The sequence below is a fragment of the Athene cunicularia genome (assembly GCF_003259725.1).
Source record: "Athene cunicularia isolate RWA chromosome 14 unlocalized genomic scaffold, athCun1 chr14_part2, whole genome shotgun sequence".
NCBI classification, from domain to species: domain Eukaryota; kingdom Metazoa; phylum Chordata; class Aves; order Strigiformes; family Strigidae; genus Athene; species Athene cunicularia.
This window is the reverse complement of record NW_020799119.1, coordinates 1,078,774-1,097,923: the sequence shown is the minus strand read 5'-3', so window position 1 is coordinate 1,097,923 and position 19,150 is coordinate 1,078,774. Positions and strand designations below refer to the sequence as shown.

At 45.8% G+C, this 19,150-nt stretch overlaps 1 long non-coding RNA gene across 1 annotated transcript in view; it reads left to right on the top strand.

Moving 5' to 3' along the window:
* The first annotated feature begins 483 nt into the window (after nucleotides 1-483).
* The window catches only part of LOC113485930, a 30,489-nt gene continuing 11,822 nt past the window's right edge, over nucleotides 484-19,150 (top strand). The window contains exons 1-2 of the long non-coding RNA XR_003399498.1: nucleotides 484-591; nucleotides 5,657-5,757. This is a non-coding gene — a long non-coding RNA (uncharacterized LOC113485930). The remainder of the gene's footprint in view (nucleotides 592-5,656; nucleotides 5,758-19,150) is intronic.

The following is a 19,150-nucleotide window of genomic DNA, read 5'->3' as shown; positions in this document are numbered from 1 at the left end:
CCCACAAATATTTGATTCTCAGTATGGGAAACGTTGGCTTTGTTGCTTCCATTACACAAGCAGCACAATGATACTACTCACTCCTGAATGGGGGTGTCTGAAGCTCAACACTCACAACCCTGAACAAACATCAGTGCTTACGCTTGTGAATGGAAAAGCCAGTTGTGCTCACTCCCACGTCTCTGAAGTTCATCTGCCACTGCAGTAATTATCACCAAGTTCCGAGACTTAAAAATCCCTGATCTGTGTCCAACACAGACCCACCCGAGCTGTGAGCAACTCCCTGAACAGGCAGCAGTATGTGCGTGTCTCTGGTTTCCAGCTGCGCGATACACCGGCAGAGCCCCCCGGCGTGGCGCAGCCTCTGCCGCGCGATGCTCCGTGGTTTGATGCCTGGGCTGCGCTGGTCGCTGCTCTCGTCGGCGATTCTCAGAGCTCGTTTTCCGAGCTGCGCGGTTCCCGGCTGCCGCGGGCCGCCGCTGGGGGGTCTTTCTTGTGTTTGTGCCCTTGGGCTGCTACAGGTCTTCGTGCAACCGCATAACGAACCGGAATGGAAACCTCTTCTAGATTAAAAAATACTTACTTCCTCAGGTTAGTTTTAGCGCAGCTCAGTCTCATCACCTGGTTCATCAAGTCACTCTGTGCTTTCACAGATGTGAAGAGGGGGCCGACAGGGGTTTAGGCGGGTGGAGGAAGTAGAGCCCTTCCTGTCGGTGGCATTCCTGGGTTTTGCCAGGTTAAAGGCTCTGACACTAGCCCAGGTCTCCGTGAGCAGTGCGGTATCACCGAAACTCACTCTGCGTAGTGGCTGTCATGTGGGTTCTAGACCACTGAGTCTGCTGGAATTTAGTAACTCTGTGATTGACACAGCTGTTTGCGTTTAAGGTTAACGTATATATCCAGCGTAGCTTGCTTTCTGCTGTAGCTTATGTGTTAATCATCTAGTGGTGGGATGAAAAAGAGTGCTGTTTCCACTTTGGAAATGTCTCTGTTCCAGGAGCGGGACAGCTATTAACACGCAGATGACTCCCGGAAGACAGGAGTTACTCTAGTCAATGTTAGTCTTAAGTATTACAAAGAAAAGCTGTCTGAGACTTGAGATGCCAGTCTGAGTAGCCTGAGAGGGGCCCAGAAGCGTCTGGGATGAACGCTGCTCTGAGGCAAGGTCCTGCTGGTGGATGATGCTGCACACTTAATGCGTATGGAATATGCACCTTAATCTTCTAACACTCTGCATGGCATCTTTCAGCCCCAGCTTGCTCTGATAACATGTTCTGAGTGTGTTCTCAGTACTTGGCTGCAAACAAAATATTATTTTTCTTAAAATTCACCAACTCTGAGGAATATCTTAATGTCAGGAACCAAATCTAAAGCAACATAACAAGAAATGAGGAATTTGTAACTCATGAGAAAGTGTTGCATGTCTGGGGTTGAAATCTTCAGACTTGATGCAAAATCTTACAGAAAAAGTTAAAATCATCACCTTTCATACTGAGAGAGCACTCATTCTCCTTTGTCCCGTGCTCAGTCACTGGTGCTTTTGAAAAAAGAGAGTTGATTTGAGTCCTCTCGTGGCTGCTGCTGCTGCTTGTGACGCTCCTCTATCCCGTTCCCCAGCTGTGTTGTTTGAATGGTTCCCTCCTCCTCTGTCACACTTCAGACTTGCTGCACTGGCTTATCATGCTGCCCGATCTATCCTCTGTCTTCTGACTGCCTTTCTCTTGGCATCTTAAATTCGCCCTGTGACTGTGTGATTTTAGCACCTTCATTTAGAATTTTCTCCTCCTTGATTGCTAAATGTTAATATATGCTGCTATAGGAGAAAGTATTTATCTGGCAAGGAAAAATTCTTGTTAGACCTTGTGCTCAATATTTGTAATTTATGATGCCTGCAAGTGTTGCGAGTCTTGTGCTTATGGACTGTCCCATTTTTATTGTCATTTATATTAACTTTTATTCTCCTTTATGTTGGTTAATACAATTATCACCAAATTGTAGTTTTCCTAGTTTAAATATTAGGAATACTTTCACAAATTAAGTTTTGAAGATTTGGATTTTCTTTCTGGTATTTTAAATAACACCAAGTTCTAAACATGTAATCTCTGGCACAGTGGTGGGGCATTAAGACCATGATGAATTTTATCAGTTTTACTGTAGATGCTGAACCAGTTGGGAGTAGATTTTAGGTTTTGAGTATCAGGGAGGTTCAGTGTTTCTCTCTGAGCATGCACTGGAAGACAGTTCTTTCTAGTCACTCATATTTTGGTACAGCGGTTTGAATGCTGATGTAGTGTCAATATGGGCTGAGCTGCATATCTGCTAAGATAATGAAGACATGTTTTCAGGTGTGTATTAAGTTGTCTTGTAGTGTGCTTGGTCTTTAGTCTGGGAGCCCGTAATGTCATACTGCATCTTAGCAATTTAGATGAAATTGTCTTTATTGGAAAAAAAACCCAACAGATTTGCAAAAGCTGAATTGGGAAGTTTTGCTATCAGGGTCATTAACCTTGCAGTACACGCGTACCAGCTTTGAAATGTCTGTAAAGTAATGCAGATAGGTTTTCTGTGAGCTGTCTGACTGAAGAAGTGGATGGCTTCAGTGCTAGACATTTCCATTTTAAGTCAACAAGAGATAATTTAGTTCCTGGTGCCAATGAACAAAGATTATTGTCATCTGTGTAACCTGTGTAAATTGATGTGAAAGAGTTCTCTTTCTCTGGGGATTACACCACAATCACTGAAACTTGTGCTGTTTTCATGAGAAGTAAATTTTTTAAAGGTTGCAGAAGGCAAATTGCCTAACCTTGCAGGACGATGTCCCCTTTAAAACATGGAGGGAAAGTTGGTACCAAGATTTTTTCCCTGCTGCTTCCTGTGTATGGTCTGTAAAGCACTTTTTGTTCTCTTATACATTCTGTGTCTTTTTAAAATATGCTCCAGGCAGCTCACTTTCTCCTAGCACTGACATTCAGAAAGAAATTACCTATTTAAAAAACCCCAAATAAACAGGCACACCATTAAGAGAGATAATAAAGTCTGATAAACCATCTGTATTTCTCTCTTCAGTTTACAGTCATAGATTCCAGGACCTGCGGTTACATGATGTTACCTTGTCTGCCACTGGTGGAAAAGTGATTAGTTACATCAAATACATTAAAAAAGCCCACCAAAACTCTCTATCTTATCTTGCCTTTGTCTTCATTGGAAAGAGCAGTGTTTGACCTGTTCAGAATTTTAATTATTTATTTGTAGTCATATTCTCTTTTATAACACTTCCCTCATTTACTAATTTGAATTAATGAACAAAGACCTGCGATTGATTTTGGATTTTATTAAAATGACATCAAGACACATGCTCAGTGATTCACCGCTTGAGTCCTAAGTAGGACATTTTTACTAGGTGGATCAGTTTTTAAAATGATAACATCTGCTTGCTTGTACACATTTATTTATGATTCTTCCCCAGGCGAGTATAGCTGGAGCCTGGTGAGTAATAACCAGCTGTTGGAATTAGCAAATAGGGAAAGCAGTTATTTGATCTGTGAAGGAGCGTGGAAGCCAAGGCCAGGAGTAATAAAAACTAAACAGATGCCCCAAATATATAAACCCAAATAGGGACGTGTAAATTACTTGCACTGCTAATGGGCAGGGTAGTGTCAGGCGGGCTGCCTTTGCGTGGAGTTTTTTTTGAGGATGAAGCCCTCCACACCGCCGCGTCCCACACAGTGAGCCAGAGCGCGCCCTGGGTCTGGCCAGAGCCAGCAGTGGCACGCAGCCCCCCCGCCAGCCACCCCTCTGGGGTAGCAGGAGAACGGGCAGAAAGGGATCGGAGCGTGAGGAGACTGAGCTGTTGGATCCCCTTGTCTCAAATCCAGGTGTGCTGTGACGCGGGTCCTTTCAGGTGCTCTTAGTGTGTTCTTACACCAAGTCATTTCTTGGGCAATCGCTGCTGGAGCACGGCAGCAGCGCCAAAGCTCTTCCGTGCCCTCGGGAGCTCAGGCTGCTGCTCAGCTCCTCAGGAGCTCCGTGTCCCCCCGGCAGCCTGGTGCTCTGGAGTTACAGGGGTGCTCTCTTTCCTCCTACCTGTGTTCTGCGGAAGAGTCCTGGAGGACATGTTCTGTGGGACTCTGCCCTGACCCTGGCCGCTGATGAGGCCGGGCCTGGAGTGGCTGTTGCACCTTGGTGGGGAAAGCCCGTCCTGAGAATTCATGTTTCCTTCCACTGTGACTTTCGGCAGTGATGGTTTCCTAAGCTGGAACTTACATTGTGCTCTTCAGAGTTACTGCAGTTGCTCTTAAATAAAAACAAATTTATGACAACAGATGAAAAATTTATGTTCTTGTTATATTTCCTTCCCATTTTGTAAAGAAGATGATAAACCAAGGTGCATCTATGGAAGTTACCTTGAAACTTTCATAACATTTCATAACATTTTGATGGTTGTCACATTATTTTATAAATCCTGTATCTTCAGAAATATTAATTTTATATACATCTTATTAGGCTTACACTCCATGTTGCCATTAGGTTGGCATAAATTGTGTCTCTATAGTGTGTAAAGGTGGGACCCTAAAACACACGAGCCTCTAAATGGTGTTACTTGGCCAGTTGTTTGTAGAAAGGAAAGGCAGTGTAGTGTACCTGTAGTGGGCTATTCAAGAAAAGGACTCTGTAGTCACATCAGGTGAGCACAGATCAGAATTTCATGATGCCTTTGCAAGTGGAATGCATAAAAGTTCAAAAACAGTCTGCAAGATGAAGCCAATTTGGTTCAGGGCATGAGGAGTGGAGCGGACCTGCCAGAGACGGGGGTTTGCAGCCACCTTTTTAACCACCAGGTATTTTTATGATGAATAATAATTGTAGTTGTTAGTTGGAGTTAGGGGCTGTCAGGCTGCTGTTATAAATTACCTTCTCCACTTCTCAAACCATTATAGGATTAATCCCCTGCGTGTGTCAGTACAGGCAGTTGTGTTTAAGGTCAGTGTTGCCAGCTTCCATGTAAGTGCCAGGTTGTGAGTGCTGCAGGAGCGAGACGGGGTGGCTGAGAAACATCTGATAATTTATAACTGGCTTCTGGGGTTTCATCTCTTGTCAGCTCTGCCCTCTTCATTAGGCTTGTATGCTGCTACATAAAACAAACTAGGTAGATGCCATTTTTAAAATTATTTGTTTCTTAAACTAACTCAAATTTTTGAAATTGTATCAGGATACAATGTGTCCTTGCAGTGAACCCCACAAGATTCAAAAGTAATTGTGCAGCCATTCTCGCATTTGAATTTCAAGTAGATTATCGTAACAGGGTATTATCAGGCTTACTATCTTTTGTTCTAGTAGAAGCAAAGTGAGTGACAGATATGAGCACTGTTTTCCTAGGAAAGCGACTCTTTCTCTGACTGTACAAAGGTTTAAAACCTGCTAATCTTTATGCCTAACTATTCCAATTATACATGCATTTAGCTGTATCTATTGGTTGTGTCGGCCATGTTATATTTTGTCACATTAATTATTGGTACATTAGTCTTACATTGCATATCATTAATTATTGTGTTGTTAGATATTAATTTTTTTTGTCTGGGAAAATACAAGTGGTTTCCACTAACATCTTGTAAGAACATATATAGTGCTAAAAACACTCTTACTGTTTATTTTACAGACATATCAAAGCTGCCACGAGGTTAATTACTCAAGGTTACTTAATAAGCAAGGATGGAATCGACATTCATAAAGAATCGTGGCTGGACATCATATATTCAGGTAAACATTATATATGCGTTATATACATTTTATGTTTGTGCCCCAGGTCTAGATTCTCTGTTACAAAAGCTAACAGATTTTCATTAGAATTTAAAGTTCTAGTTGATTTTATTAGCCTGCCTATTTAAAAATAAAGCCTTACTGTACCCAACTGTCTTGATGGCATTAGCAGGCTGTCAGTATGGTTTAGCATCCTGGTTCTCTGAACCCGTATTTCCAGTGGTTGGCCTAAGCCAAACCAGCACGTGTAGGCTCGTCACTGCAGCGCGGGAGAAGGTGTCCAGCGAGGCCTCCCCACAGCTCGTGGTGACTGCTGACTGTGGCCGTGGGGCTGCCTCCCGCGTCAGGAGGGTGCTCCGAGGGCTGGCCTGGGTGGCAGGCGCCTCTTCGGGTCATGGCAGTGGCGTCACCGCGGCCGGGCCCCTCTCTGCCGGGGCGGGACAGGGGGGAGGCTGGTGCTGCTGCCCTGCGTGTCAGCCTCAGGGTACCTGGAGCATTCCTGCTCCCAGGGGTGGGCGGCTGGTGCTTTCCACCAGCAACAGACACATTTAACACACAGAGTCCCCCGTCCCCCCCCAAGAGGGAAAAGGAGTGAAGACAGGCAGTGATGTGCCCTCTGTCCTTGGGCGGAAGCGTGAACCGATGGTTGCTGTGAGAGTGTTTGTTATCGTGGCTGACTCTGATTTTCCATTACATGGGATGGATGAATGGTTGTGTCTCCCTCTGCAAGAACAAAAGTATGAGTGCATAAGAATTTAAAGATTTTGGATGTCGTTTCTGGCTGCTTTTTCCGCTCTTGTGGACAGGAGATGAATGATTCTGATTAATAATATGTACAGAATTAATTATTATACAAGAGTTATTTTCCTCAGCTAAGCGAGGTCTTCCTGCTGGAGAGTGACACAGCCATGCATTTCGATTGTATCTTGGAGTTGAGTGTAATTGTACAGTGAAAGTGTAATGACGGATATGTCTTTATCAACCTGTTCCCTGCATTGTGTTTTTATCACTGCCATCTGCTCTGCCAAGAGTGGCAGCTGCCAGGTCTCACAAATAGCGCTGTCATGTACTTTCATGTAGAACAACATATTGTCATAATTTCTCTGATATTACTAGATGGAATAACTTTAAGTGAGATAAGGTGACATTTTGCATGGCACTTTGGAATACGTTTCATTGCAGTGTGTGTAGGACACACAGTGTTCTTTCTGGAGTAGGCTATAACAGCACACCCAGTTCTACTTTCAGAAATCACTGGAAAACGTGTATTTTTCCAAAAACATTATGTAACATCCATCTGGGACATATGTGTCAGTGCTGAGATGCAACTGAGACATAGTCAGTATTAGTATTGCTTACATATGTAGCCTTAGTTACCTTTGCTGGATGAAAATTATGTAAGGCTATTTTTAAAATTTAGTTATTTCTTTTTTTTGCTTATATCAGTGTGAATCTCCTTCATATTTGCAAGCATGTTCAGACAGCTCCTTCAACATTAAAAGGAATAAAAAATCTTTACAACAAATCTTTAAAAAAATCTTTATGGCAGTAAGTACACTTTCTGTTTTCTCAGCTAGGTAGGCGATTTAATTTTAGACCCTAGGTAGGCGATTTAATTTTAGACTGGACCAGATTCCACTGGGTGTCCAACCTAAGCCGATCCTCTGGGCTCTCTTGGGTTTGAGAGAGAGGGCTCCAGCCCAGCCGGAGATGGGATACTTAGGGTAGGCAGGCAAGTGGAATAAATTACCCTCTGTGGATGTCTGTTTCTCTGCTCTGGCTGCAGAAGGAAGCTAGCAGACTCACCTAGGTGACTCCTTGCCTTTTCGGCAGGTAAATGTAGGTGAGGTTTATATCACATACTGAATGTATGCCAGCACGTTCTCTTGTTCTGAGTGCCTGCCAAAATCCTGCTTGCACAGCAAGTGTAGGAAAATATTTGGTGTAATCCACCTTCACAGAGATGCCTCTCCCTAAAAGTAATGAAGTACATCCTCTTTTACATATTCATCTCATTCTTTTGGATGTGTACTTAGTGCAGATTTTACTACACAGGTATTCCCAGTGATTTCTAGATCAAGTGGCTGGCCAATCTTTCTGTCACAGTCCCTGTTGCTTCTTGCAAGGGAGGAACAGCGGGGAGGGAAGGAAAATGGTGTGCAACGAGGATACCTGTCTCTTACACAGGTGTTGTAAAACTGTGACACCAAGTCTGTCTGCCTGCTGGAAAGATTTACAAGGAAAACTGATTTGGGGTATTCTTGCTCATGAGCATTGGTGAGAAACAGCCTTACTGATACAGCAAAGACCCCAGTTGTGATAAAGAAGGTGGGATATGTATTCTTGACTCTTGCTCATGTTCGGGTGCGATAGAATGTAAAATGCTGAACAGCTGATCAACAATATAAGGGGTGGAGGCAAGGAGACAGCTTGCTCGCTAGTCGGCCTGTTTGGAACGGAGCTGTAGGTGGAAAGCTCTTCTGACAGGAGTGTGGAAGGAAGCCAGGGCATGGCTCCTTTATGTTTCTGTGCCTCATCCAAATGGATGTGTAGCTTCGGCACTTCATCGCTAGCCAAGCCAGAGGCCTTTGGAATTGTGAATAGTCTTCTCCCAATGGCAAACAGAAGGTCAGGCCAGAGAGAAGTCTCTTGGCATTTAAATGAAGTCGTACAGTCTGGGAAGTCTTGCCTGTCGTTCCAGTAGTGCATTTCAAGAGCTGGTAAAGGCCCCTGGCACTATCTTGAGCACACACCAGATCACCTCTTTCTCCTGGGGTAGGGACGAGTCTTTTTCATTAACCACACTTTATGTATGTGTGTGTACCTTAACAGGATGAATATATACATAAACATTCTCTTCCTCCCAAGATTTACGAATCTCATTTGAAACTTCTGTTTGATTTATCCCCCAGACTGGATTTGTTTTTGAGCTCTAAGTATATTTAGAAGTGTACACAGTTATTTGTGTTCATACATCACATTCTTATTAATGAGCACAGTATAATTGTTGGTTGTATTGACTTTTGTTTCTGTGGATGTTTTTAAAAGATGTTTTAAAGGCTTTGCTGGAGTTTGAATGTGCTTCAGAAATTAAATTTAGTCTGTGATTTTATTACCCTTTTTATTTAATTTATCTTAACTGTTGCTTTCAAGCTGTGAACCAGCTGTTGACTTTGAAAAAACATTGTTCAATTTGAAAGGAGCATTTTAAAACTTAATGTAATGGCTGTAAGTAATCACTACAGCAATTATATTCTCTGGTGTTGTGCATCACTATAATAATATTGGAGGTTGTGAGAAAATGCAGGGGAGAAACACATCAAGCTCAGACTTCTCGATTTTGCCTGTGATGCTCATCGTCTCTGTTTTGTGTATAGCTTGGGGCCACTGCTTGAATCCTGGCAGGAGAACTGAAGGCCCGCTCTGTTGTGCCTGTGTCTGTGCCCCACAGGGATGGGGGCTGCTCCTCAGCCTCGCGCTCTGTCCTGTTCAGGCTGGACAGGGAATTTTCTCTCCCTCCACACATGCAGGTTGTAGGTGGACACTTGCTGCAGTGGCAGAGCCGCTGCTGCTCGGCCGCCTCCTCCTGGCTAGTTGGAAGATGTTGCACTTGGCATAGAACGGAATTCTGGTTTTGGCTCTTCTTGAGCCGCTGCACACCCACCTTGTGTGGAGCCAGTGATAGCAAAGCTCCTCACAGAGCACACGGAGGGAGAGTCTGGCCGTGGGGAGTGCTTGGGGTCCTGCAGTCAGGTGGTGCTCCTGTTGTGCTCTGGGAATGAGCAGCCGCTTGCCATGGTCAGGAGAATTACTAGGAATAGGTGTATTTCCATCCACATTCTGAGAAGGAACATGCTCTATTTGTGAGCAGCTCGCTGGTTCAGGCAGGCTGGAGTTCTTGGGGAAGAGAACTTTCAGGGAGGCTGCAGTGAAGATAAGAGGAGCAGCATGCACACTGGATCCCTTCATGTAACAACCCTTGAAAATGCTGTGCAGGTTCCTCTGCCATGGAAATTATCTCCATAATGATTTTAAAAGGAATGTAATATGCATCATTGTGGGAGTGCGCTACCTTTCAGTGAGTCACCTCACCATGCTTTGCACGCAGGTTGTGTTTGGATGCTGTGGGCTGTGGTGCTGCTCCGAAAAGGAGATCTGCCAGCTCACAGAGCCAGGCGGGACCCAGCCCTTCCCCTTCTCTGCTGCAGCACAGCAGGTTCAGGCCACCTAAAGCCACCTACCCGGCTAAACCCTCAGCTCCTGTTAAGGGCTTTCTGAAGCAATAATGCAGCTGGGGAAGACCCAGTAGGAAGCTTAGATTCAACAATACACTAAGGCTTCCCCAAATTTACTTTGTAGCAAGATCCTTCAGAATAGGGATGGAATGGCAGCAAGATGTGAGCCAATGCACTACAGTGACAAGAGCAAGAGGGGCAAGTGTGCAGGGAGCCAGAGGCATTGAGAGCCTGGGACAAACGGGAGACCAGGCTTACTGCTGAGGCAAAATTACTGGTGTTTCATTGCTGTGGTTTTAAGGGAAGGACAGATGATGCATTTGGAATTGTGTTTTGTATTGGCACTTGTAATGGATGGTAGTCATGGCAATACAACTGGGATGATCCTCTGCTAAGAGGTAGTCCTGCTTTGGCATGGTAATGCTCAGCTAGAATGGCCTGTACTTTTCCTTCCAAGGGTAACATTAGCGTGAGAGCTGAAGCATGCCCACGTGTATCTGTGTGTGCAGTGTGCAGCTCTATGACATCTGCAGCAAAATGAACTTTGATGTAGTTTCCCGTTTCTCCACCTGCGTGTAGTGTGCAGGAAAGCAAACGCACTGATACAGATCTAAGCATGCTCTGGAGATCAGGTGAGACCCTTCCAGAGGAGCGTGGTGGGAGCTGGGCTGCCGGCTGCGGATTTGGGACAGGGACAGAACCCTAGCCGTGACAAAGGCAGTGTGACATGTGAATTACACTATGTGCGTGTGTATGTATGTATAAATTAGACATTCAAAGGAGGTAACTGCTGGGATGGAGACAGACACGGAACAGCGTGTTCTGGAAAGTTAAAAGCTTAGCCAGCATCCCAAGGTATTTTTTAATGTAGCAGAGTGAAATTCCTTTGGGTGCAGCAAATGAGACACATAAAGTGTAATGCCCTGTGAAATCACAAAGAGCCACTTTCAACAGATGGAAAAAACAACTTTAATACAAAAACAAAAATTGATAGACTCTGCCTTTGATAATCCAGATACTGGGTTACACTTTAAAAGTATCCATCACTGTCTATAAAGTGTATTTCTGTTGTTAAATGCACTTGCTGGTTTGTCACTGTATAGAATTTAAAGTGATGAATCCTATATTCTTCTGTCTTCTTCACTCTAAGAAATTAAACAAAGTCTGTGACAAATGGCTCCCAGGTTACACATGCTATTTCGCTCTGCTGTCTGCTGTACCTGCGCCGCTTTCTGAGTGCGGAGCCGAGCCCCTTGTTTTGAAGCTGGTTTTAGGAGTCCCTGTGGCAGGGGACGTTAAGAGCTGTGAGTGGACACGGAGAACAGCCCGTTGGCAAAGGCATGTCTGCAGCCTGGCACCTCAGAGCCAGGGAGCTTTCCTGTGCCCTGGGAGAAGGAGCACCATCACGCAGAGGGGGTGAGCACGCTCACCTTTCCCTCACGGCACCCCTCTGACCTTCCTGATACTCCTTTTGGCAGAGGGGAGCGGGGACACTTCTCCCAGTTATGCTGTGTTGCTCAGCGCAGCTTCAGGCAGGATTTCATGGGAACGTTTGGCTGGATGTTCCTAGGGTGTGTCAGAGCTAGCGCTCAGGAAAGCTCCCTGTGCACCAGACCTTGCGACCTGGTCGGGGAAAACTGGAGACAATGGGGGGTGGGACAGGAGTCAGTGTCTTGTTCTTTGAGCAGTGCATGAAGCCAAGAGCACGTGAGTTAATGTGACATGCTGAAGACTTGGGACTCCTGTAGCAAAAGGCATGTCTCACAAATTTCCTGGGGTTCTCTGGAGGAGGCAGCAAACACGTGGGACAGAAGAACTGGATTAATATATTCTGCTTGGGTTTCCAGAAAGAATTCAGCAAGGTCCCTTGTGAAAGACAATAAAGCAAGCAGCTATGGGGTGAGAGGAAGGGTCTCCAGATGGACACATAATTTACAAAGCATATAGGAGTAAATGGCCAGTTTCACAGTGAAGGAGGTCACCAGAGGAACCCCCTGGGGATCCTGCTTCAGCTCTTTGACATACTCGTACAGGTCTGGAGAAAAGGACGAGCTATGGCTCTGTGTTTGCTGGCAGTTCTCAGCTATTCAAGGTAGTAAAAATAGGAGTTTACAATGTAGAGAAACAGAAAGTAATGAGCAGGAGGGACAATCCTAATTCTGTGTATACAGTGATGAGTACAGAGGTGATTCTTAAGTAATGAATGAGTCCTGGGATTATGACAAATACTTACATGGAAAAGCTGGCATAGCACTCAGTCATAAAAGTAAATAATAGTAGGAGTTCTTAGAGAAGGAACAAAACAGGTAACAGGATTATGTCCTTGCTTAAATTCCTGGTGTTGCACACCTTGAATACTCTGCAGTGCTGTTCCCCCATTTCAGAAAGCAATTAATTGAACTAGAAAATGTTAGACAAGAGAGACAGTTGATCAAAGATCTGGAATGGCTTCTTCATGAGGAGAGATTTGCCTTGGACAAAAGATGATTAAATGGAATATATATGTATAAAATCATGTGGAATAGGAAGGAATGATTGTTCACTGCCTCTGTTCATGAAGTAGATGGGGGTCGAGGGAAAGACATGACATGTGTCAAACTCAAAGCAAAAAAATTAAGGGAGATGCTTATTCACATTGCGCATACTGGAGCTGTGGAACTCCTTGTGCTAGGATGTTGTAGGTGCTAAAAGTTTAAAAAAATGAAAGCATAAAACTGTGGAGGAAACATCCTTCTGTGAATATTAAATACCAGAGACCCACCCCACTCTGACTCAGAAAGTTTCCAAACTGTATGCACATCACTAGGGGCTGGGGATGTGCTGCTATGTGCTTTCCTAATTCTTATATTCTTCTCTAAACATTTTTCTCCTGTCACCAAAAGCGGGATATTGGGCTGAAGGGACTTTAGGTTTGAACTCATGTGGCCACTCTTACATGTCTGTGTTATCCTAAATTTGACACATTTTAGGTAAGAAATTGCATATGATGTAGGTTTACACATAGTGCAAATATTTTTTACTCTTGTTTTATTTACCTTTACAATCTGCCCTGGCTCATCAGAGGTAACTGCAGCCTTGGTCTGGGATGTGTTTGGTCCTTGCGGTGAAGCCGTGCTGCCAGCAGTGGCAGTCGGATCTAGAGGCAGGAGATGTGGAGACCAGTGCCTCCTTGCCTGGGTGTCAGATCCACTGGAGGTAGGTAGGCAAGCCACTGATCTGGTGATGGTTTGCTGATTGATTGGGGTGGAGGAAGAAAGGGGAAGAAGCGATTCAGTCAGCACCTCGGATCCATTCTGGGCTCTCTGGGACAGTCAGTGAGGCACTGAGGATGGTTATGGAGGCTTCTGTGCGGTACATGGTGACCCAGGTCTGTGCCCTTCTGGTGACTGTGGTCAGTGCCCGTGCATGGGGACCGCAGCCTGCTAGTGGGGAGGCACCCAGACAGTCCGGAGCTTGGGGTCTTTCTAGGTGGAAATTCTGAAAGGGTTAAGCAGGTGTAGACTCTCCACCATTCCCGTTCCTTTGCGTGCTCTGTTGCTCGCTGCACAGCCCAGGAGTCATGAGGATAAGTTCAGGGCTTCCTCTCACTCCATGGCTGTGTTGCTGTCAGGATGGAGCCAGGTCCCCAGCTTTTCCTCTGCAGGAATCTTCCCATTTACATGCCTCAGAAATAATTCCTGTGAATTTAATTAATCACAGTTTACATGGTAATAACCCTTGGAATATTTTTTTATGGGTAAATAATGTGTATCCCCTGCTGGGAGGGAGGGGTCTGCTGGTTCCAACATTCAATTATTGCATAATCTACTTCCCATTAAACGATCAGAGAGTAAGACCAAAGGAAGCTAACAGCAGCGGGAATAATTGGCAGCTCCTTTGTGTTTGGGGTATGGATGTACCTGCTTAGCGCTGGTTCAGAAGCCCCCATGGTTAAGGAGGATGCCGGGTTTTGGAGCTGCAGATAGAGTGTCTGGCTGGCAGTGTGGTGCTGTGCACAGGAGCCTTACTGTGCAAATGAGGCTACTCGGCCCTTGGTACCTGACCAAGCCCAGTCTCTTTCCTGGCTGCATGTCTGGCTGCCAGCTGTATTGCCAGGGGGCCGGGGAACGCCTGCCTGCAAGGTTTGTTCAGTCCCTCTTCTCCTGTCAGGCAGGCTCAGAGCAGCTCCAGACGGTCACAGCTATTTCCCTTCCTTGTGAGCGGTGGGGAGTGCCATCATCACCCATGGCCTTTGGCAGGGGAGAGGGCGAGGAGGCTGCACAGGGTGCGCAGCATGTCTGCAGCAGAGTCGGGCACAGTCAGGACCAGGTGTCCGTAGCGGGAGTTACCGGCCCCGGGCTTGGCAGTAGCCAGACAAGCCCTTCTGCTGCGCGGTGCTGCAGGAGCCATCCCCCAGTGCCAGCCTGGCTGCTGCCTCCGCAGAGGTGAGGGGCCAGCCGGGCCAGCAGCCACGCCATGGCCACAGCGTGCTCCCAAGTGAGGTGACATCTGCCTGGGAGGTGCTTGCTCGGAGCCCGCTCCAGTCCCTGTGCTGATTATCCTAAGCACCAGTCTATTTTTCCCAGTTTTCCTCCCTTGTCTCTGCTATTTTTGCTTTTATTTAATGTTGTATTCTCTGTTGTAATTACTTTTTAATCTGTAATGCTGCCGCCTGCCTGACTCCCCCAGCTCCTGGCTGCCTCCAGGACCAGCGCTGTAAACAAGTCCTGGTGTCTCTCAACAGCAAGGTTCCTGCTGAAATAGCTCCCTAAATAAATAAAAGGCAAATTGGATATTGGAAAAGAACTTTAAATAACATCTGAATTCCAAAGGAACTATGTCTTACATTTCTGTTAGGGACAAATGGGTTCAACATAAGTAATAATCCTCTGGAATGAAAAGTAAGGAAACACTTCAACAGCCTCTGTGGGCTGGACTGAGAATAGACTTTGGTGATAAATAAAAGCAAAATGCAAAGATGTCCCTGGGTGGCAGATGGGAGCAAAAGATTTAAACATCATCAGACTACAAACACAGGATCTCTGAAATGTGCCATAGCCTGCCTCCAGAGAGCTGCTTTGGGTGGGATGGGGATAGCTCCTTCCCCCGGTGTGCAGGGAGCTGGAAGCCCTCCGCTGAGTGCAGTGGCACCTTTCAAACAGCCTCACTGTGCTGAATTCTAGCTCCTTAATGAAACATAACTAGCTGAAATTCTCTCAATGACTTTCTTTCTGGTCTTCCCCTGCACTGATGTAATGCTAAAATCCTCCTGTTCCTGCCTTGTGTGAGCTGGCACTGTTTGTGTGTGGATGCTGGCCCCCAGCTGACACCCCTTCTCCACACTGTTTCGGGGGGTTGTGACTGGACGAGCCCCAGAGATGTCTGTGCGTTGGCTCCTGGTGTTCTTCCTCTCTTGTGTGTGACATGTCCATTCTTTTGGTTCTGAGGCAACGTATTCCTGTCGCTGGGTGGACTGACAGCTTTGTTGCTGGGTGCTTTTCTTCCTGACCTGTAAAGCCCTCTGTCGGGGTAGGATGGTGCCAGTGTTTCGAGTGTGTGACTGTGAGGGAGCAGCGGAGCTCACTGTGGTGGGGGGGTGATGGCATATCCCGTCAGGAGTCCCACAGGCATGTCCTGGGCACGGCATCAGAATGTGAAGCAGGGACTATGGGGTTCCCTACCCCTCATCTTCCATCCCGTTACTGCCAGTGCCCTGCTCTTCACCTTCTTTTGCAGCTCCGGGGTACATGTTCTTCCTGAAGAAAAGTTGATTCGTGCTCCCATGAGCCTGAGCCGAAGACAAGCACATTCAGTGCTGTAGGAGAAGCCCTTCCTTTTGAGAAGCACTTTAGCTTTGCTAAAATGAAGTTCTTGATGTGCCTGTTTATGAAACCCAGCCCAGATTTCTCCCTGCCAGCAGGGTTGTGCTGCGCCCCGGTGATGATTTAAGAGCAGCTCCTGAAGAGGGCAGCGTGGGTTAGCTGATGCTCCCGCACGCGGCATGGCACTTGGTATTCCAGCCGTGTCTAAGGCAGAGCTACTGAAATGTAAAAGAGCATTGAAGGAATTGGTAGTAAAACTCCTGCTGCTGTGATAAGATGCCTGGGCCGGGCAGAGTTATCCCCATTGCTGTTACTGCAGGCTGTGCCTGCCGCTGGCTGTCATGAAATGCAGGTGCCTGTGGCCCCACCCCACTGTCCGGTGAGAGCACAGGCACAGGAGAGCACAGGTAGGAAACCCCAGCTGCTCCCCTCCCCTCGAGAGACTAACCCTACGTATAGGATGGGGTGTGGGACTCCAGAGTTGCGGACGGGTGGTTGTTACACCTTGAGCACTGATGTTGCACTCGGCTCTGGGGAATGTGCACGAAACAGCAAAATGAAAACGCCAATCCTCTACGCCAAGGAGCTTGCACAGTGGTGGGGTATGAAGTACATTTTTTCACTAAGAGGAAGACACTGGGAGACCTAAGGGAAGGAATCAGCTTAGTTAATGAATCCTGGGACTTTGGTGCCTGACTGTCTTACAGGTGATGAATGAACAGCTTTTTTCCTCGAAGTGGAAACCAGGATGGTCTTTAGCACACAACAAGCCTGGAAAATCACATGGAAGTACTTGTGACATCCACATTAATACCAGATGAACTAATCAGGATTAATGCTAGTGGGAGTAATGCCAGTGGATATCACAATGATTAGACTATTACAATAATGAGTTTTCCAGGGAGGATGATGACAGGTGATTTATATACTGTACAGGTATTTCTCTTGTGTAGCCAGACGATAAGCAACTCAGGCACTTTGCTGCAAGAAGTGGGGACTTTTCCTTATCCTGAAGTTCCCCAGAATGTGGCACTCCTCTAACTAGTTAGCTGGCCAAAAAGATCCTGGACAGCAAGGGAGGAAGGGCTGAGTATACAAAAGGGATCCTGGTGTTTTGTTCCTTAACTGCTTGGAGAGAGCTGTTGGGAACCCAGCCCTGAGATGTTCTCTGGCCTCACTGGGAAAAATGAGAACTGTCTGGAGATGTGATCAAGGACAGTTTTACAAGCACCAAAGTACTCATAGGCAGTAAAGTGATGAAGGTCTGGCTGCTGTTTTATCAAAAGCTCTACCTTTCTGCTGTACAGGCATCAGCTGCTGTTTTCTGTTCTGGTATTCCAGAGAAATATACCCAGTGGAGTATAAACCTCCAGTGGTAAAGGCAGTTTCACACGGTATATGTGTGTACAGTGTGTGGCCACAGAAGGCTATGATCTAACAGTGTCATGTGTGATAGTGACTGTGCAGAAAAAAACGAGGAACCCTGGGGTAGTAAGAAAAGGTAGTTGCAGTTTTCCAGGCATGGCATTTCATCTTTCACCATTTTTTCTGTATCTTTGCTAAGCACTGAGGGTAGTTGTTGCCTTCTGGGATGTACAGCCACTTCTCCATAGGCTTTCCACCATCTTCGTAGGCTGGCAAGAGATGAGGAGTTACGGGGTTCTTGTGCAAAGCCTGTTCTACAAGTGTGTTGTTGACTGCTCAGAAGAAATGTCGTCTTCTCCGGAACTGAAATCAGAGGACAAGGAAGCTCCCCAGTAGCTTGTTGAGGATGAAGAAGTGATGCAGCATCTGAAGCCCTCATGGTATATATTGAAGCTCGTTCACCCATTTGTTGACAGTGCCCAGGGCAGAAACAGCTGAAATTCTTTCCTCTCCTCTTGAGTTGAGAGATACCTGGATCCTTTCCAGAGTCTCGTTTTGGACTTTAGAAGCTGTGTGGGTACCTGCATCCCATCTGCAGCCTCATTAGTTAAATACAAAACTTTCTACCTTTGACACCCACTTTGGGGAAGGTAACACAGTATTACCATTATTCTCAGCTTTATAATCACTTTTTAAAATTAAGTAAAACATTTGGTGGTAATAATAATAATAATAATAATAATAATAATAATAATAATAATAATAATAATTTTCAATGTAATCCTGAAAAAATGAAAATAAATTCAGTTTCTGACATTGAATTTTCATTATGGATATTTCAGCTGCTTCCCTCTCAGTGAGGATTGTTCATTTGTTCTTACTGCTGTGGGCTTTGCACACCGAGACCTGGCAGCTAATAAGTGGGAGAGTGCCACAGAGGCTGAGCAAGCCTTGTTCATTCTGATTCCTGCAGCAGGTTAAGGTTGAATAGTGAGTTAAAAAGCCAAGGCTGACACTGCTGCCTAAAGGTGTCATATGTTTCAACTGTACTTGTTTTGGGGTAGAACGAGGCAGCACCTTTCAGGTGATAAAATCCTGTGTGTCCTTTTGTTTTCAGAAACTTTGGGACAAGTTTCCAAATTAAAGCAGCCAAAACATTCCTGGGATTTTTCCATGGTTTTTGTGATTCCTAAGCAGGGACAGCACTGTCTGCCACAGGAAAGAGCTCTGTGCTCTGCAGCGGGTTAATAGGCTCTTTTTTCTTTGGAGATGCTACAGTTCCTTTTCTGTCCCCATAATCCTCAACCCTCAAGTGTCAGTGTGGGTTTGTTAGAGCCCTGTGTTTGGACTGTAATTTGACGGAGAGTCTCCTGTGCCAGTGCTGCTGGCCCATCCCCAGCTCCATCTGGGCAGTGGTGGTACACGCAGGGCTGAGCACGAGGGGAAGGGACGGCTGTAACCCTGCACTGGTTGTGCTTCTTACTGCAGGGAATTCAAAGCAATCTTCTTGAAGTGTTGGTTTGGAAGTGTTGGTTGGGAAATGTATGTGACCCTAGGCACAGACACCTAGGGTTAATGTGTTATCAGTGTTACACCAACGAACATTATTACCTGCCAGTGAGGTACACAAACATAGTTTTATGAAAAGTGCCCTCCATCAGTCTTCTGTTTTATTTTAAACAACTGAAATCATGAAGGGCAGCTGGTAATCTACATTAAAGCAAGACAGTGCTGGGCTATGTTTCCACTTGAGTGCTTAAATACCTGAGAGGTTCTTTTGCAGGTTTGCTCAGGTGACCGTGTCATCTTTATGTGCAGCTCTGAGGGTCTCTTGGCCAGGCCCAGAATGGGAGGGGATGCAGGCCAGACTTGATTACTAATTACCTTCATTCTGAACTTACACTATTTGATGCTTGAATTCATCTGTTTTTAAAACTGTGATTAGGCTTTGTGGATCTCGCACTGATACACGGGTGTCGGGCTGGGAAGCGC